Source organism: Pseudopipra pipra, chromosome 15 (assembly GCF_036250125.1).
Source record: "Pseudopipra pipra isolate bDixPip1 chromosome 15, bDixPip1.hap1, whole genome shotgun sequence".
In the NCBI taxonomy this organism is placed as follows: Eukaryota; Metazoa; Chordata; class Aves; order Passeriformes; family Pipridae; genus Pseudopipra; species Pseudopipra pipra.
The window spans coordinates 18,137,804-18,154,151 of record NC_087563.1 but is presented as its reverse complement, the minus strand read 5'-3'; the positions used below and the strand labels follow the sequence as shown (position 1 = coordinate 18,154,151).

Below are 16,348 nucleotides of genomic sequence, written 5' to 3'. Positions count from 1 at the left end.
TGGGCTAGTGGAAGGTGTCCCTGCCCATAGCAGGAGTGGGAATGAAATGAGCTTTAACATCCCTTCCAACCTAAACCTTCCTGTGGTTCTATGATGATTCCATGATCAGATCTGTGCCCTGATCAGCTGCAGCAGCAGCTACTACCAGGGAAAGAACATGGGGCTGCAGGACCTGGAGCCACTTCTGCTCCCAACACAGGACACCAGCTCAGCATCACTGACACAACCAGAGGAAACTGTTTTTTTTTTAAGAGCCCCTGCAAGTTTGTCACACATGGGGGGAGGGGACAGGAGAAGGGAAACTTTCTGTGATGCAAACACTGCTAAAAATAAGGTAGAGATTAATTCACCCATTCATGCATTAAAAGCTGCAAGCTTCTCACAAATATGCTCAGACACAAAAACACCAGCACAGTTCACAGACAAAAGGTTAGACCAAGATCTGAAGACAGAAGAAAGCAGCAGGTAATGCCTCACACCCAGGGACCACAGACATGCTCCAAGGCTGTTTCACCAGGGTGTTGGAGATGCTTTCCCCTGTCACCTGCCAAGGTACCTGCGTGACCGACTGCAGGTGGGGTATTTTGCCAGTGAAAAGTGGTGAAACCTCATGACAAAATTTGGCAGCTCTTCAGCCATTGAAGCAACTGGATGGATAAATTCACCCCCAAGTATTTTGTTAACAGTTTTGTTGGTTTGAACTCTTTGGGAGAGGAAGAAAGAGCAGAGTGGTGCTTTCCAGCTCAGGAGAGGGGTGACCTGGGGGCTGCTGTGCTGAGTCAATGCCTGACTGGCTCCTCCATCGCCTCCAGGGACAGACTAAAGAAACTTTGTACACAGAGGAGCATCATCAGCTCCTCAGGATAAACTCCCTGCACAGGCTATGCAATAGAAACAGTTTTAAAACCCTGATATTAAATTTTTCTGAACTTGCCTATATTAATTAAACTTTTCATAAACCCAGTAAACTCGTGTTGGAATAAGAGTTGTTTTCATCTGGAATATGCACACAGCTACATTCAGCTGGGAAATATTCACATCACAGGAGGGCAGGTCCCTGGGGAGAGCTCAGCCCTGCCAAGCCCAGATAGAGCAGTGAAAAGAAGGTTTCTATGGGCAGGGCTCGGAGGGCAGGCAGCTCACCCTGGTGCTATGAACCATGCATGACAGAGAGAAAGACCTGTAGCCAATGCAGATTGTAAGTTTTTGTGAAAATAGAGATCACTTCTCTGTGGTGGAGAACAAAAAGGAGTCATTGTACAGTCAGTGGTCATTTGGGAAAGGAGCAGAGCTCCTGCTGCAGGTTTGGGAGGCTGCTCGAGCACAGGCTTTCCATCACCTACACCACCCTTACACCATCCCTGGCTGCAGCTTACCTGTGAGCCTTGGAACCATTCAAAGCCAAATTCAACATCCCCCTTATTTATTTATAGAGCCTTAGAATGTCAGCAGGACAAAACCTCCTTAAAATAACACCAGTCTCAGAAACAGTCCAACATCCTGTGCCCAGGAAGGCCCTGCAGCACCCCAGGCACAGACCTTGCCCTGCATCAAGGGCACAGAAGACAGAAGCCCCTGGTTCATGGCTACAGAGACTGTCAGTGCTGCAGAGCCAGGATATCACACAGCTGGTGACTGCAGCTTTTCCCAGTGAAAACTTTTGACCTGTAAACAAGTTGTTGCTTTTCCCCCAGTCTTTGTCCAACTGGATTCTCAGTGAAGGGCTCCACACAGCAGTGCCTGAAGGAGCCTTTGTCTCCTGGCTGCCCAGAGCAGTGGCACTGGGGTGAGCTTTGCCCTCCAGGCAGCAGAGCCTGCTGTTATCATTCACCTGCATTTGCCATGGTGACTGAATCCTGGTGATCAGACACACACCCAGGCAGTCACACAATTTAAAATATCACACCTGGAGCAGACAGCAGTGCTTTGGACCAAAGCACATTATAGCTGCAAAAAATAGTGGGATATTTGTGGTGCAAAGGCAAACTACTGCTTAGAAAGCAACCAGATGTCTTGGACTACAAACACTACTTCTGGGCTGATGAGGATCATTCCTCCTCTCTGCCTCTGCAAGGGTCCGTTTTCCTCCCCATGTTTATGTACACAACACAAGGAGGACAGAAACTTTCTCAGGGCAAAAACCCTCCCAGAGGCTTGGGAGCGCCAAGGAAAGAAGTATTATTTGTAGAAAAGTCAGTTTTAGAGCTAAGGTGGGGAAAAATCTATCCCTAGAAAGGGAGACGGGGATGAAACTCACATTTTCATGGACAATTAGTATCTGTGTTTGCTCCTTTACCAATTGGTTCAGTCCACTCCATGCACCCTCTTCCACTGCAGTGCTGCACTTCAGAGCTCCTTTTCCTCCCATGTTTTTCCATGTCCTTCAATATTTCTCTCACTGTTAAACTCACCCCTGTCCCTTCCCAGCCCTTCTGTGCACAAACAAGGCAATAATCAAAGCTCATTGGAGTGGGCAGCACCGTGCAGGCAGCTCCAGGCACTTGCACTAGGTCCTGCCTCACTGCCCTTTGGTCTCATCTGTCCTGAGAAGGTCAGGATGGGAATTCAGCCAGTGTGGTTCCCTGCCATGCACTGTCCCAGCACAGCTCTCCCAGAGAGGGGAGGAGCTGGGAAGGGATGGGAAAACTTCCCACAGTCCCTTCCAGAGTTCCAACGGGAGCACAGCATGCACTGCCACCAGCTGAACTCCCAGAGGAACATCAACCCGAGCCAGCAGAAGCCATAAATCACCTAAGACCTGCAGAACCTGCTGGTCCTGCTGGAGTTGGTCACCATCTGGATGTGACCAGAGGTGTCACAAACGGTGTGAAGGACTCAGGGCTGCCAGGTGCCAACAATCACATCTCCATGCACCCAGTGCCTGGCTGCCCGTGGTGGAAGGCACTGTGGGACCACAGCAGCACAACAGGAAAATGGGGTAGCCAGGAGGATCTGCAGCCACAGGGCTCAGAGGTGATGAGGGCCAGAGAGTGGACAAGGGAGCAGATCTTGAGAACAACCCACCCCAACCCCTGTGCCAGAAGCTCTCAGGAACACCAAGGCACCATCCCTTCTGGTGGGCAAGGCTGGAAAATGAAGTCAGGACAAAGGCAGGGATGGAATAGGCACCAGGAAACAGTTATCAGGGATAGCCAGGAATAAGGAATCCAGTCTGCAGAGCAAACAGGACAGCACGTCCAGCCTCTCTCCCTGCTCTGACAATCAACACAAATGGGCAGGCTCCCCTCAGCCTTTTCAACTTCAGAATGATCCACTCCACTCGTTTTGCTCATGATTCATACAGAAACTTCACTGTGAAGCCTTTAAAGAGCCTGACTGTCAGTACCCAGCCAGCCTGAGACGTCAGCAGGGGTGAGGGTGAGATGTCACAGCCCACACAGCACAGACCTGCCTCTTGCAGCCCACCAGTGTCTCCCAGCTGCCAAAAACCAGCAGGGAGGAGCAGGCTGAGTTGGTGGCCCATCAGGTTGCCAGTGGTACCCAGCTCCTGGGCCAGAACAGCAACAACAGCCCTTCCTTATCACCACACCAGCATCCTGAGCTGTGATGAGGGTGCTCAGCTGCCACAGATGAGCTCACCACCTATTTTGGGGTAGACTTGTCACACTTCAAACAAGTGCTCCTGCCTATTGTGCTTGTTCCCCATTGCATGGTGTGACACACTGTGCTGTGGGCACGTGGGCACAGCATCAAAGCTGGGGCAAGCCAAGATACGAGCAGCAGCTTCTGGGGACCTTCCAGGGGAATTCAACCTCACCAGAGTTACAGGGTGGCCTGAGCAGAAACAGTCCCTGCCAGCCCTGGGCAGAGAGAAGGGCTTTGTTTGCTCTGTTTGCACGGAGCAATGGTTGGAAACACAGAAGCAAGGGAGTGGTAAAAAACAGGTTCCCATAGGGAGAGGATGGGGAAGGGTCTGAGGAACTCTGGGCAACCAGAAAGCAGGTGGAGGTTTTGCTCCTATCAAAGCATGGGTGGTTTAGCACTGATAACACATAGAATGGAGGACAGAGAACAGCATAAGGATGCTGGCCCTGATTCAGGATGAATCCAGCACAAGCATTACACATATTAGCTATCTGTGAGCGGGGCTATTAAATAACAGGAGCCAGGTGAACCACAGCATATCCACTGAACATGCCCTGTTCCAAGATCTGCATTGCAAGGCTATGTTTCACTGAGTTTGTTCTGTCATCAGCTAAATATTACAAAGATTTCACCAACAGTCTCCAGGCAGCAGAAATTAATTGAAAAGACAAGTCCAGACAGGTGGAGCTTTGTTTTCCCCAGCTCTCTTGCTGAAGAAAGCAGAGGGTGCAGGGAGTGGAGTAGGGACAGTGCTGGCCTGTTCCCAGCCTTGTGGCTAGTTTTTAGGATATTTTTAACAATGCTGGAGGGACATAGCATAGATTACCAGTGGCAATATTTAAAATCAGCAAGTGTTAAAATCAGCATTTTAGACATATACATTTCACACAGAAAGTACAATTCTGTGTTGTATCCAAAAGCTGCCATTCCTACCCAGAGTAATCCTTCACCATCAGCTTTGGAGGAGCCTCACTGGGGTTTCTGCTGCCCAGCCTGCTTCTGGAAGCCCACAGACAGGCTTCCCACAGAGAAGCACAGGCTGAGCCCCTCAACCCCATCCTCTATGAAGAGCTGAGCAGGGAAAGCCCCCAGCCCAGCCCACTTCCCTCCAGTATTTTACTTGTGTTCAACAGGCAGGAAATGTTCCACCTGATCAGCTTCCCGAGAAAAGCAGCTCCCCGAGGTGTTTGATTACAACACACACCCCTTTAGGTGACAGGAGCATCCAGGGGTTAAGGAGTGGGAACAGCCCTCTAACTGCTCACAGGTATGAGGAAGCTTTGCAATAACATCCTTCTGGGTTCCCTGGCAGGGTGACACCTCCTTCCACCACTGAGGAGCACGGCCAGGCTGAGTGTGTCCTGCCAAGGCACTGTCCCCAGGGCCAGGAATGACTCTGCTTTGGCCCCCATTGCAGGGACTAAAAGGGGTAGAGAAGAGGTGGCTCAGGGGGAACCTCATCACTCTCTACAGTTCCCAGGAGGGAGGTTGGAGCCATGTGGGGATCAGCCTCTTCTCCCAGGTAACAGGACAAGAGGAAACAGCCTCAAGTTGTGCCAGGAGAGGTTTAGGTTGGAGGTAAAGGTGAGGAGGAAGATGGTCTTCCAGTTTGTTCCTTTTTGCTCTGAGAGCAGGACCTGGTGAGGTGTGAGGCAGAGGACCCAGGGGCTGTCCTCAGCACAGAACTCTGCTCCAGGTGGGGAGGACATGGGGGAAACCCACTGCTGCCCTCCCACACACACTGGGCACGGCACACGCCTGGCACAGACCTGCTCCTACCCTTGGGAAGGGCCTGGGAGGGCTCAGTCTCAGTCCCTTCACAGAATAACGCGCCGGGGGCAGCTGAGCCACCTCAGTTTCACCATGAACTCACTGCAGTTCAGGCACCTTGTGCCTGAGGAATAGGAACCTCAGCGACTGAGGGCTGCAGGATGTGAGCCCAGCCCTGCAGGAAAACGAACTTGCTACAGTGTCAAAAACCAAGAAAACACTCAAGAGCTTGGCACTCGGGACATGTCCCCTGCTGTGGGCACCCCCAGCTCCCACATGCCAGCTGGGGTACCCCAGTGCCCACCCTGCAGAGCCCAGCACAGCTTTCTGCTCTGGAAAACAAACTCAGTAATTCGAGAAAAACGATGAGAAGGGCTCATGTTACACTCGATAACAACTCGCTGCCTCCTGCACCTCTGCTGAGCAAACCACCATTTCCTGGAGTGAGGTGTCAGGCGTGAAATATTTCACATGCTGGAGCAACTGCCACCTCTGCTCAGAGACAAACAGAGCCTCAGCCTTCCTGGTGCTCAGTGCATAAATCAGGTGCCTCAGCCTTCCTGATGCTCAGTGATAAATCAGGGTGTGTCCTGGGTGGCTGTTGGCCACTCTGTAACTGAGAACTGCCTGTCTTGCTTGGGGAGGCAGCACCAAAAATACTTGTGTAGCCAGTGTGGATTTAGCCTAAATCACTCTCTAGCCAAGTGTTTCTCTGGGGTGCAGCCTCAGGCTGCTGCTGCAGGAGCACTGCCAGAAGTACCTGTGGGCATCACGTAAGGCCGTGCCTGAAGAACCAACCTGCTTCCTCCTTCCCCCACAGTTATCATGGATTTATCCTTTCCTTCCACTCCACATCTCTCCAACGGGATGAGAAATGACTGAGCTGTTACTCACGAGCACACAGACCTGGCAGGCTGTTCTCTGCAGAAGCATTTATTTCAGTTCTTATCCCTCCAGGCACTCATTGATTATCCCATCAAGTCCACACCCAATAAGTGCCAGCAGCCAGTGTGGTCTGGGGCCACCAGGTCACCTCCTGCTTGGGCCTCCCGATCCTACAGGCTGGTCTGCTCAGACCTCCACCTCGATACAGACCAACAGGAGCACACCCAGAAGATGAAAGGAAAGGCTTCTCCCCCTACCCAGCACACAGCAGGTCACACCTAGAGCACTGGGCTTAGTTTCCTGTCTCCCCAGTGCAAGAAAGACACTGACAAAACAGCAATAAGCTCCAAAAGCTTGAAGCCATCAGCACAAGCAAGGCACCAAGCCCTGGCTGTGAGAGGAGGGGGCAAGGGGGGTGTTCTGCTGCAGAAGGAGAAGCTTTGGGGGCTCATAGCACCCTCCTGCCAGGGGCCTCATGTGAGAGTGGAGCCAGGCTCTTCCCAGGCATGTGCTAGGAGTACCAGGAACAAGGGGGGAAAGCTGAAATAACAGATTTAGCCAGGATATCAGGGGATGTTTCTTCCTGCAAAGACAGCCAAGCAGTGGGACAGCTCAGCCAGGGAGGTTTCCGAGACTGCAAACAGCTCAGGGCAACTTGTGGCTGGGCACAAGCAGGAGGCTGGAATACAGCCCTCCCGAGGTCCCTTTCCACAGGAATTATCCCACACGGCTGCTTCTGCCACGTTCTTCCTGCAGCAACCAGATCCCTGCAGGTGATGCAGCTCACAGGCAGCTCTGTGCTTTCCCCTCCTGCCTATGCACTGATTTACCACCTGTTTTATCATCTTTCTTTAATCAGCAGCTGGCTTCAGAGAACTATTTTCTTGTTCAGTTTTGGTGATGTTTCAGTTAAGGTCTCTGGTAAGTCTCCTGTTCTCCCACACCTCCCAGCCACAGCAATACCACATCCCTCACCTGTTCCATGTTTCTCTCCTTCACAGAAGTTCAACAGCATAAAACTCCCAGGGGAACCCACCCATACCAGCTCCAAGGGCAGAGGTGAATCCCAGCAGACTGTACATGGCATTTCTACCAGAGCCTTTCACACCAGCTATGGCACTCCATACACTCAAGTGCTGGCTTACTAGTTGCTTTATCAAACTCCAAAAAACAAGGAATCTAAACTTAGTATCCAAGGAAAGATGAAGCAGCAATAACAACAAACACTCACACCCCTCCCTGCCTGAACCAACAAATATTGGAGCAAAAGTTCCCCCTCCCGAATTGTGGAAGGAGGGAATTACCTTCACGGGCTGGTCCTGCTGCTGGAAGATGCAGAGGTCCATCTGCTCCCCCATGTCTGGCTCCAGAGGAACAGCAAGGAGAGCACAACCAGCCCCTCTGCTGAGCTTTGCAAAGCCCAGCCTGCCCTGGGCTCTGATGTGCTACAGCTGTGCCCACGAGTGCTTCCCATTGCTCAGGAATGTCATTTCTCAAATAATCTAGATGCAAGAACTAAAGCACAGGAGACCCCTTGCCCTCTATACAATGTGGAAAACTTCCCTGAAGGTGTTTTAATGTGCATTATTACTACAATAAGCCACAGTAGACAATTTCTCATTTCTACTGAAGTATAGAGGAGCAGAGGGCAGTTGGCACAGATGAGTTAGAAAGAGGCCATCGGTGCCTGGGAAGATCTTTCCTTATTTGCCTGATATTCCCATTCACACAAGGCAGACACTGCCTGCCCTCAGGCCCATTCAAATGGGAGAACAGGAAAAATAAGCACAGAAGTGCCCCGTACAGTGGAAACAAAGAAAAGAACATGTGCAGTGAAAGAGAGGGAAAACATGAAATATTGAAGAAAAAAAATAGAAAAGGAAAGTCTAGTCAGTGGAATTTGGCTTCTGCTATGAATGGAAAAAAAAAAAAGGAAAAGAAAAAAACAAACAGTTTCATTTTGAAAATGCAACACCCTTAAAGTACCAGAGACACATCTGTGCAGGCAGCTCCACTGGAATGTTTTCCTTCTTTTCCTCTACTTTTCAGGGCACTCAGTACTGCTCTTACACCAGTTGGATTCATGCCAGCCCATAATAGCCTGCAGCACTCACTGCATGGAAACCATTATGTTTTACTAATTTGGGGGTAAAACAGAATTAAACCCAAGAATTACTGCAGCAGCTTTCAATCACATGCAGTTCAAACAAGATGCAAACTTCCTTAGATATGTTTCTACAACTGCATTGGAAACCCCTGATCAAGAGTTATTAACACTACAGGGTCTGGGTTTACCTGCCCTTTACTTCTTCACCCAGTGTCCCAGTAAATTAGCTCGGGGTCCCCTCTCCAGCCCCAGGTTACTGGCAAACCAGTGCATCCCCACTGTCAGGACTGCAATTCTGGTACCTCTCAGCCATTTCTACCTTGGTTACTGAGCAATAAAAATTTCAAGTTATATCAGAGTACCTGGTACAGGGAGGAGCTGATGCACTGCCAGCTCCCAGCCTGGCTCTGCTGCCCTGGGGGCCCTGCTTCCAGATAAATGGATCTATTGGCTCCTTTCCCTTTTCCCTCTGTTAAATAACACCACTGCAAAGCCCTGGCTGATGGCAGGATGCAGCCACTGAGAATTGCCCCTGAGTCTACTGTCCCATGGAAAACCCCAGTGCTGAGCTCAGCTGAAGAGCTGCAGCTGCTGGTTACAACACCCAAATGCAAATGGAAATACAAACCACTCACAAGGTAAACAGCACCACACTGAAGCATGCAAAAAATGCATTACAGCACCTCTACTTCCTATTTCCTTTTCCTTACAGCTCTGAAAATAACAGCTCCAAAGGTCAGGGGGCTTTTTGGGACAGTTGCTTGTTATCACACTGCTCTGGGAGTGGCAGAGGACTCAGGAGCCACATCCCAAAGACACACCATTTCCATAGGATCATCATTTAGGTTGGAAAAGCCCTCTGGGATCTGTGGCCAGAGCCCTGCAGATAGCATGGTGTAAATATCTTACTCTAGCTTGTAGTCATAAAAGAGGGAAGTATTTTGTAGGAAGGACAATAAATGCCCATTTGAAGACAAAATGGAATAGGAACATCAAAGATTCATTTAAAATAGCTCAAGTATGTCTTCATCCATGGCTCAGGAGTCCCTGGCAAGCAACTGCTGAGAGAGCTTGGAGCCAGTGAGAGAGGCAGCATTAGGAAACGGGAACTGAAGCAACATCTACTGATGGGAAAAGGGAAGTGGCTGGGATATTTCTCAGCTGGTTTCACATCCAGGCACCTCCTTTCATGCACCATCACTCCTGCTTTGTGATGGGTGGAAAAGGGAGAGGTCAGTGCCAGAGCCCAGACTGCCCAGGGTGCCAGGAAACCATTGCACGGGGACTGGCTCGTGGGGCACTCCTTACTGAGGAGATCCTTTCCCTCTTGTGGGCTTACCTTAGAATAGCCAAGTACTCAGGAGGGTTTATGTTTCTGCTTTCTCATATTTACATATAAATAATCCACTTCAGTATCCACCAGCACCACAACAGCCAGGAGATGACAGCCCCAGTGCACCCAGAGATCCTGGGCTGGGTTTAATTTCCAACAACTCTGCCCAGCAGGGACTCCCCTCTTCTTTCTGTTGGAACTTGCAATGAAGTACATTATTTAGAGACATGTTTGGAGAGGCTGTTTTATTGCAGGTATTTCCTCAGTACCAATTTGTAACTCTCATTTTCACCAATCAGCTGCTTCATAGAACCACAGAATGGTTTGGGTTGGAAGGGACTTTAAAGACCACCCAGTTCCAACCCCCCCACCATGGGCAGGGACACATTCCATTAGTCCAGGTTGCTGAGAGCCCATCCAGCCTGGCCCTGAACGCTGCAAAGCCTCCCACTCAAGGTGTCAGAGCACTGGAACACGGGGAGCTGGGGGTCCCCAGCTGGGGGTCCTGTGCACAGTGTCTGGGGGCTTCCCCCAGAGCAGCTTTTTACCTTCCATCAAAGGGAAACCTGGACTCTCCATGAGCTGATGCAAAATTTCTATTGCAGAGCAGGAAAGCAGCACATCTGGAAATGCAGGGCCATGCAGGTGGGTCACAGCAGAACATGGGGTCTGCCCCACGAGGGGGGTGCCTGGGGGTGCAGCAGTGCAGGGACGGCTCAGTGGGACCCAAACATGGGATCTGTGCTGGTCCCCATCTCAAAACACATAACAAGGATGATGCAACCTACCACAGGTTCATTTTTCACAATCTTTTATCAGTGATTTAGAAACACCAGCAGAGGCTGTCGAGAGGCAGTGTGATGACTGAACTTACCCTCACCTCGAGGCAGCCTGGGAAATACTGACCACAAACTTGCAGTGAACACAGCCACAGGTTTTTTTCTCTCTTTTTTTTTTTCCTTTTCTTTTCTTAGTTTTTTTGTTGTTGTTGTTTGGTTGGTTTTTTGGTTTTTTTTAGCTCATCAGCCATGATACTTGGATTCAGGACTAACTCAATCATCTTTATTCCACTTTTCCCTGTGGTGTCCCTTTGTCACCTCAGACACGCAAGTGAGAGCTCTCCCATGGCCATTGCCCACCACGGCTGGAGATGCTGGGTGTGCAGAGCATCAACTGCTGCTCCAGGAGAACCACATCCCCCTTCCAAGAGAGGAGATTTCCCAGCCTTGCCTTCATCTCATGTCTCTTCTGACTATAAACCGTGTATCAGGGGCTGTAAGGAAAGGGACAAGGTTAATATATTGGATACCACTGTATTTCTAGATCAGCTTATAGAAAGGATTCCTTCTTCACCAAAATGTATTAATTTCTTCACACTTCTACACCCTCCCATCTCACAACCTTATTCTGGCTACTTCAGAATTTTCCTGTTTCATAAGTTATTTCTCTTATACAAAGATAAGTTATTTATCTATACACAATGTTTGGAGATGAAAGCCAACAGTGCCTGTCATGGACAGGACAGCCTTCAAGACTTGGAGCTGCATTCCCTGCAAAAATGGCTGATGACAGCAAATGGACTTTCCTCAGCCACAAGGCAAACAAAGTATATACTGTAATTCCTTTATAATTATTAAGTTTTGCTGGTTGAAGCAGTTCCTTTGTCAGTAACACAAAAAAAAAAAAGGTTGGAAGGAGTTGATGTAAACTGCAGGACAAGCTCCTGCAGGAGCTGGATCACTTCCCAGGCAGCCCCGCTCCGCTAGGATCGACGCGTGTCACCCTGGGAAGGGCTGCACACTCATCCTGCATTTACAGGGCTTCAGACCATGTTACTGGACATCAGGGATGGCTGCTGACAGTCCTACTTGTTTAGGTACCTACTGGAAAGTCATATAAACTGGCATTGCTCTCATGGCTTCTGTCACCTGCACCTCGTACCCACCAGTGCTGGTGCCTGGCCGTGAAAACACGCAGGAATCACTCAGTTACATCATGAAAGATGGAATCAAATACCTGAATGTGCAGAGCATAGTTTGTCTCAAATAACTCAAACAAACGTTGAAATAGGAGGTGTATGGAACTGTCTCATCTCAGCGTTTTTGTCTCAGAAAATACGAGTTAGATTAAAAGGGAATTTCCCACAAGTTCATTTGAATTTTGCCAAAATCACCCCACAGAAATATAAAATCAAAATAAAACGTTTCAGTTGTGTTTGTTAAGAAAAAATAAAATCAACAACACAAAGAACTTCTGCCTTGCTTAAATGAGCAGATATATTTAATTTTTGCTCAGCCTGACCATGACTTATGTCCATCCCAGCCATCACCAAGCCATGAATTTTCTGTGTAATTTTTGCACTTTCTGACCCCACTTCTGTGGCTGCAGTCCTTACCCAGACTACATTGCTCATAACACAAACCATTTAAGTTTCAATTAAATCTTGGAGCTGCTCCCTGGCTGTTCCTGACCACTGGTGAGGCCGTTCCCAGGGGATGCACCCCTGACTCCTGAGGCCCTGTTTTGGTTTTAAGCAGCACCATGGCAGGTGACTGCTCCCAGAGTGGGGCTCAGTGGAGACCCTTCTTATGCTGTATTTGGAACATTTGGGTTTTCACCTTCGTACCTGACAATTCTTTTCTCTCCATCAATGCCCAGCAGCACACTCACAAGGCAAGAAAAGGAGAAAGCATTGAGACCAACAGTGACATAACACCGCTAATATTAATAAGCTGAGTCACAGTCATTATGTCAAAATTTCCTGTGAAGATTGTGTTTGATTTGCTTATGGTGTTGGTTCTTTTAAAGTGGATGCAAACACCTTTTGAGCCCACCCAAAGACAAGCCAACAAAAGCAAGTCGACCTCCAAATGCAAGTTGACCTTTAAACATGCAGGATGTTAAATAGGTGAATTCCTCAAGGCAGACTGAGCCCTCACCATGAGCTGTGGCATCACAGTGCTCCTGTCCCCCCCTGCCCCCCCTGCAGCAGCAGCCACAGAGCTCTGAAGGTTTTCTCAGCGCCAGCCCCGTTTTTGGAGCTATTTCTGGCGGTGCCGCCGAGCTCTCAGACCTCTCTGCCTGATCCCTCAGAACTTCCTCCAACTAGGTTTTTTTTTTAATTCCATCCTGAGCTCAACATTTTTACTCTTCCCAGGTCAACCAGAAGGCCTTGGCACGGTTCCTATCTGCCTGGCCCACTCACAGCAGTTCTGTGAGCACTGCCAGCTCCCGGGCGGGCGCAGCAGAGTGGGAGGAGGGGACACGACTTATTTACTAAGAGCTCATCAAAAACTCTTTCTGTAGAGCAAATTCAGCCCCTTCAGAGCTAAAAGGACGAGAATTTGGGTGCTTCCCCGAGGAAAGGCAGTTCCCAGGCAGCTTTCTGCTGGATACCTGCTTTGCAGACTGAAGGTACTGGAGGGTCTTGGGGGTCAAGGGCATCACACAAGAGGGAAAAAAGTGATTATCCCACTCTGTTCAGTGCTTGTCACACCACACCTGGAATACTGTCTTCAGTTTGGTCTCCACAATACAAAAAAGATGCGGACAAGCTGGAGAAAGTCCAGAAAAGGGTCACAAAGATTGTCCAAGGACTGGGAAGCTGCTGTAAAAGGAAAGGCTGAGACAATGACAGAGAAAAGGAGGTCCCAGCATATTTCACTGTTTAAAGGGTGGCTACAAAGATGGAGCCTCCCTTTTTACAGAGAGTCACATCAAAAAGACCAAGGGTGATGGGGACAAGTTACTCCTGGGGAGATTCCAGTTAGATAAAAGCTGATCCTAATGAGAACAATCAGCCATTGGAAGAATGTTCCTGGGGAAGTGGTGGATTCCCCAATGTTGGATACTTTTATGATTCAGCTGAGCAGGGTGCTGAGCTATCTTGTCTAGACAGTGCTTTTGCCAAGAAAGGTTGAACCAGATGATCCCTGAGATCCCCTCCAACGTGGCATTCTGTGATCCTATTTTTCTTCCCATTTTTATTGTTTAAACCCATTGTTGAGTCTGTGCTGGGTTCCCTGCCCTGCTGGGGACTTCACCGAGCCCCCGGTGTGTGCCAAGGCTCGAGTTACTGAACATGGAGGGGAAGGCAGAGGAACTGGCACCGTGGGGTGTTAGTGCAGAGCTGCTGTGGCAGTGGCAGTGAGGGGTTCTGCTGATCCCCTGTGCTAAAGGCACACACAAGGATCTCCAGCTCTCTGCATGCACTGAGTTATTTCTCATTCCCTAATTGCCAGGTTTTCCAAGTTGCACTGAAGCCACACAGGATTTGATTACGTGCTTCAAGATAACAGCAATAACAACCAGATCACGGGAGCAGAATCAATGACCCAGCAGTGGTAATCCGTGTTTACCACCTCACCTGCCTCCTGCCAGCTCTCTGTGCTTTCGTCATCGTCATCTGTTTGTCATCAAACAGAATGTTTTGGGTTGGAGGGGACCTTAAAGCTCATCCAGTCCCACCCCTTCCATGGGCAGGGACACCTTCCACTAGCCCAGGTTGCTCCAACCTGGCTTTGGACACTTCCAGGGGTGGGACAGCCACAGCTTCTCTGGGCAACCCGTGCCAGTGCCCCCCCAACCTCCCAGGGAATAATTTCTTCTAAATGTCCAATCCAACCCTGTCCTCTCTCAGTTTGAAGCCATTCCCCCTTGTCCTGTCACTACGTGCCCTTGTCAAGAGACCCTTTCAGTTTTTACATTTGCTGATCAACTTCAAACCAGCATTAAAGGCGACACAGAATACTGCTACCTTTGTTTTCCTTTGTGTTCTAATTTCCTTAGCAGGGTGTGTCCTCCAAGATCATAATACCAGCAAAGGAAGGTTTCTGCTAATGGGCTGGCTCCTCAGGGCAGTCTGTGCACTGCAGTGCAACCCTCACTGCCAGGAGGAAACCAGACTCGGTCACAAAGAGGCGTCCAAAGCAAACATGTCAACATTACAAGCCCTAACAAACAAAAAACTCACTTGAAAGCCACGATCCTTCCTGCTCAGCCATAATATAGTCACGTTCTTGGGCTCACTCACCTTCATCAGGCTCAAAAGAGCCCGAGAGTCCCCAGTGCAGCTGCCACCAGTGCCCAGCCTGCACCAGCAGCACCAGCCTGGCTCCTGCAGTGGGGCCATGTGGCACATTGGGAAGGCAGAACTCAGCCTGGACATGCCCAGGGAGAAGGGGACAGGGTACCTCTGCCTTGACATGAAGGAGACCCAGGACCAGGACTCCTACAGCCCAGAGTGTACGGCAAGCAGCAGTTACAGATACAACTCCCAGACCAACAGCTTATTAATACTCCACCTGTATTACTTACATAGAAAAATAGTCTTAGCCACCAGGGATTTTTTTTCTTTTCCCCATCATGTTTCCAAGGCAAAAGGACAGCCATTATCAAGCAGGTTTGCTGACTACAACAGAGAAAAACCCTATCACTGAACACTCACATCATCTTTTTGTCTCTTGCTCCATGTAAGCTCTTAGTTCTAAACAAAGGAGGACAGGATAAATTACAGAAGAAGATGTACTTCAACAAATAGATCTATTTCTTTTTTCCTAAAACTGTCTTGATTCTGTTTATACTGGCTGGAAGACAGCATCCCTCTGCTCTCCTCAAACAACAAACAAACCCCAAGCTAGTGATGAGATTCCCATACCAAGGTCAGGGGCCTGGTTTTGCTGTAGCATGCACTGAGTGCTGTACTCAGGGCAGACTCAAAACCTCATTTAAAATGGGATAAGTATCAACAATTAAAATAATTTGCTGAACAGGAGAAAAAGCACTCAGGGAACGCTTTTCTCTCGAAAGGAAAGTTGGAAAGCTTGTGGGTTGTGTTGCTATCCACGCCGAGGAAGCCGCAGTGCAAGCAGTGCTGCAGCAGCAAAGCTCCTCTCCACAGGGGTGAAACCAGGACTTTGCTCCACCTGCTTCGAGCTACACCCAAGCAGGAAGGAGGGTAGTTCAAAGGGAGAAGGGGTGGCTCACTGCTCAAACCAGCCTGCAAAAATAAAACTCATTTCCCAGCCGAGGAACTCACCTCAGGTGTCAGTGCCCCAAAATAGCAGCTGTGACTCTGCTCCCACGCTGGGGATGCAGGCAGGGGCCTGACAACCCCTCTGTTCCGAGTGTCCAACCTGAACCTCCCCTGCTACAACCTGAGGCCATTTCCTCTTGTCCTTCTGCCTTGTTACCTGGGAGAAGAGACTGTTCCAACAGTCTCCAACTTCCCGTCAGGTCACTATAGAAGGCAAGAAGGTTCCCCCTGAGCCTTCTTTTCTCCAGGCTGAGCCTCACCAGATCCCTCAGCCTCTCATCATCAGACTTAATCTCCAGACCCTTCCTTCTCTGGACATGCTCCAGCACCTTAAAGTTTTTCTTGTCATGAGGGGCCCAAAACTGAACCCAGGATTCGGGGTGTGGCCTCATCAGTGCCCAGCACAGGGCAACAGGCACTGCCCTGCTTTCTGCACAGCAGGAGCTGGGTTTATCTGCACTGGGTATTGATATAAATGAAAGGTCTGGTGGAGCCAACTCTTCCAAAGCTCCTTCACGTGCTGAGGGTCCTCCCATACTGATGCTTGTTATCACCAGGCTGTCACACACTACACTCTTATTAACCTCAACACTTGTCCAGAGGAAGATGATGC

General features: G+C 49.5%; 2 long non-coding RNA genes across 3 annotated transcripts in view; one reads left to right on the top strand and one right to left on the bottom strand.

The window, feature by feature from the left end:
- Window positions 1-12,966, bottom strand: part of LOC135422773 (uncharacterized) — a 29,012-nt gene extending 16,046 nt beyond the window's left edge. For both annotated transcript variants that reach the window (XR_010434583.1, XR_010434584.1), the window contains exon 1: window positions 10,576-12,966. This is a non-coding gene — a long non-coding RNA (uncharacterized LOC135422773). The remainder of the gene's footprint in view (window positions 1-10,575) is intronic.
- A 5-nt stretch (window positions 12,967-12,971) lies between these two features.
- On the top strand, window positions 12,972-14,456 carry LOC135422774 (uncharacterized). Its single transcript, XR_010434585.1, has 2 exons — window positions 12,972-13,115; window positions 13,943-14,456. It is a non-coding gene; the product is annotated as an uncharacterized LOC135422774 (long non-coding RNA).
- Window positions 14,457-16,348: the final 1,892 nt, after the last annotated feature.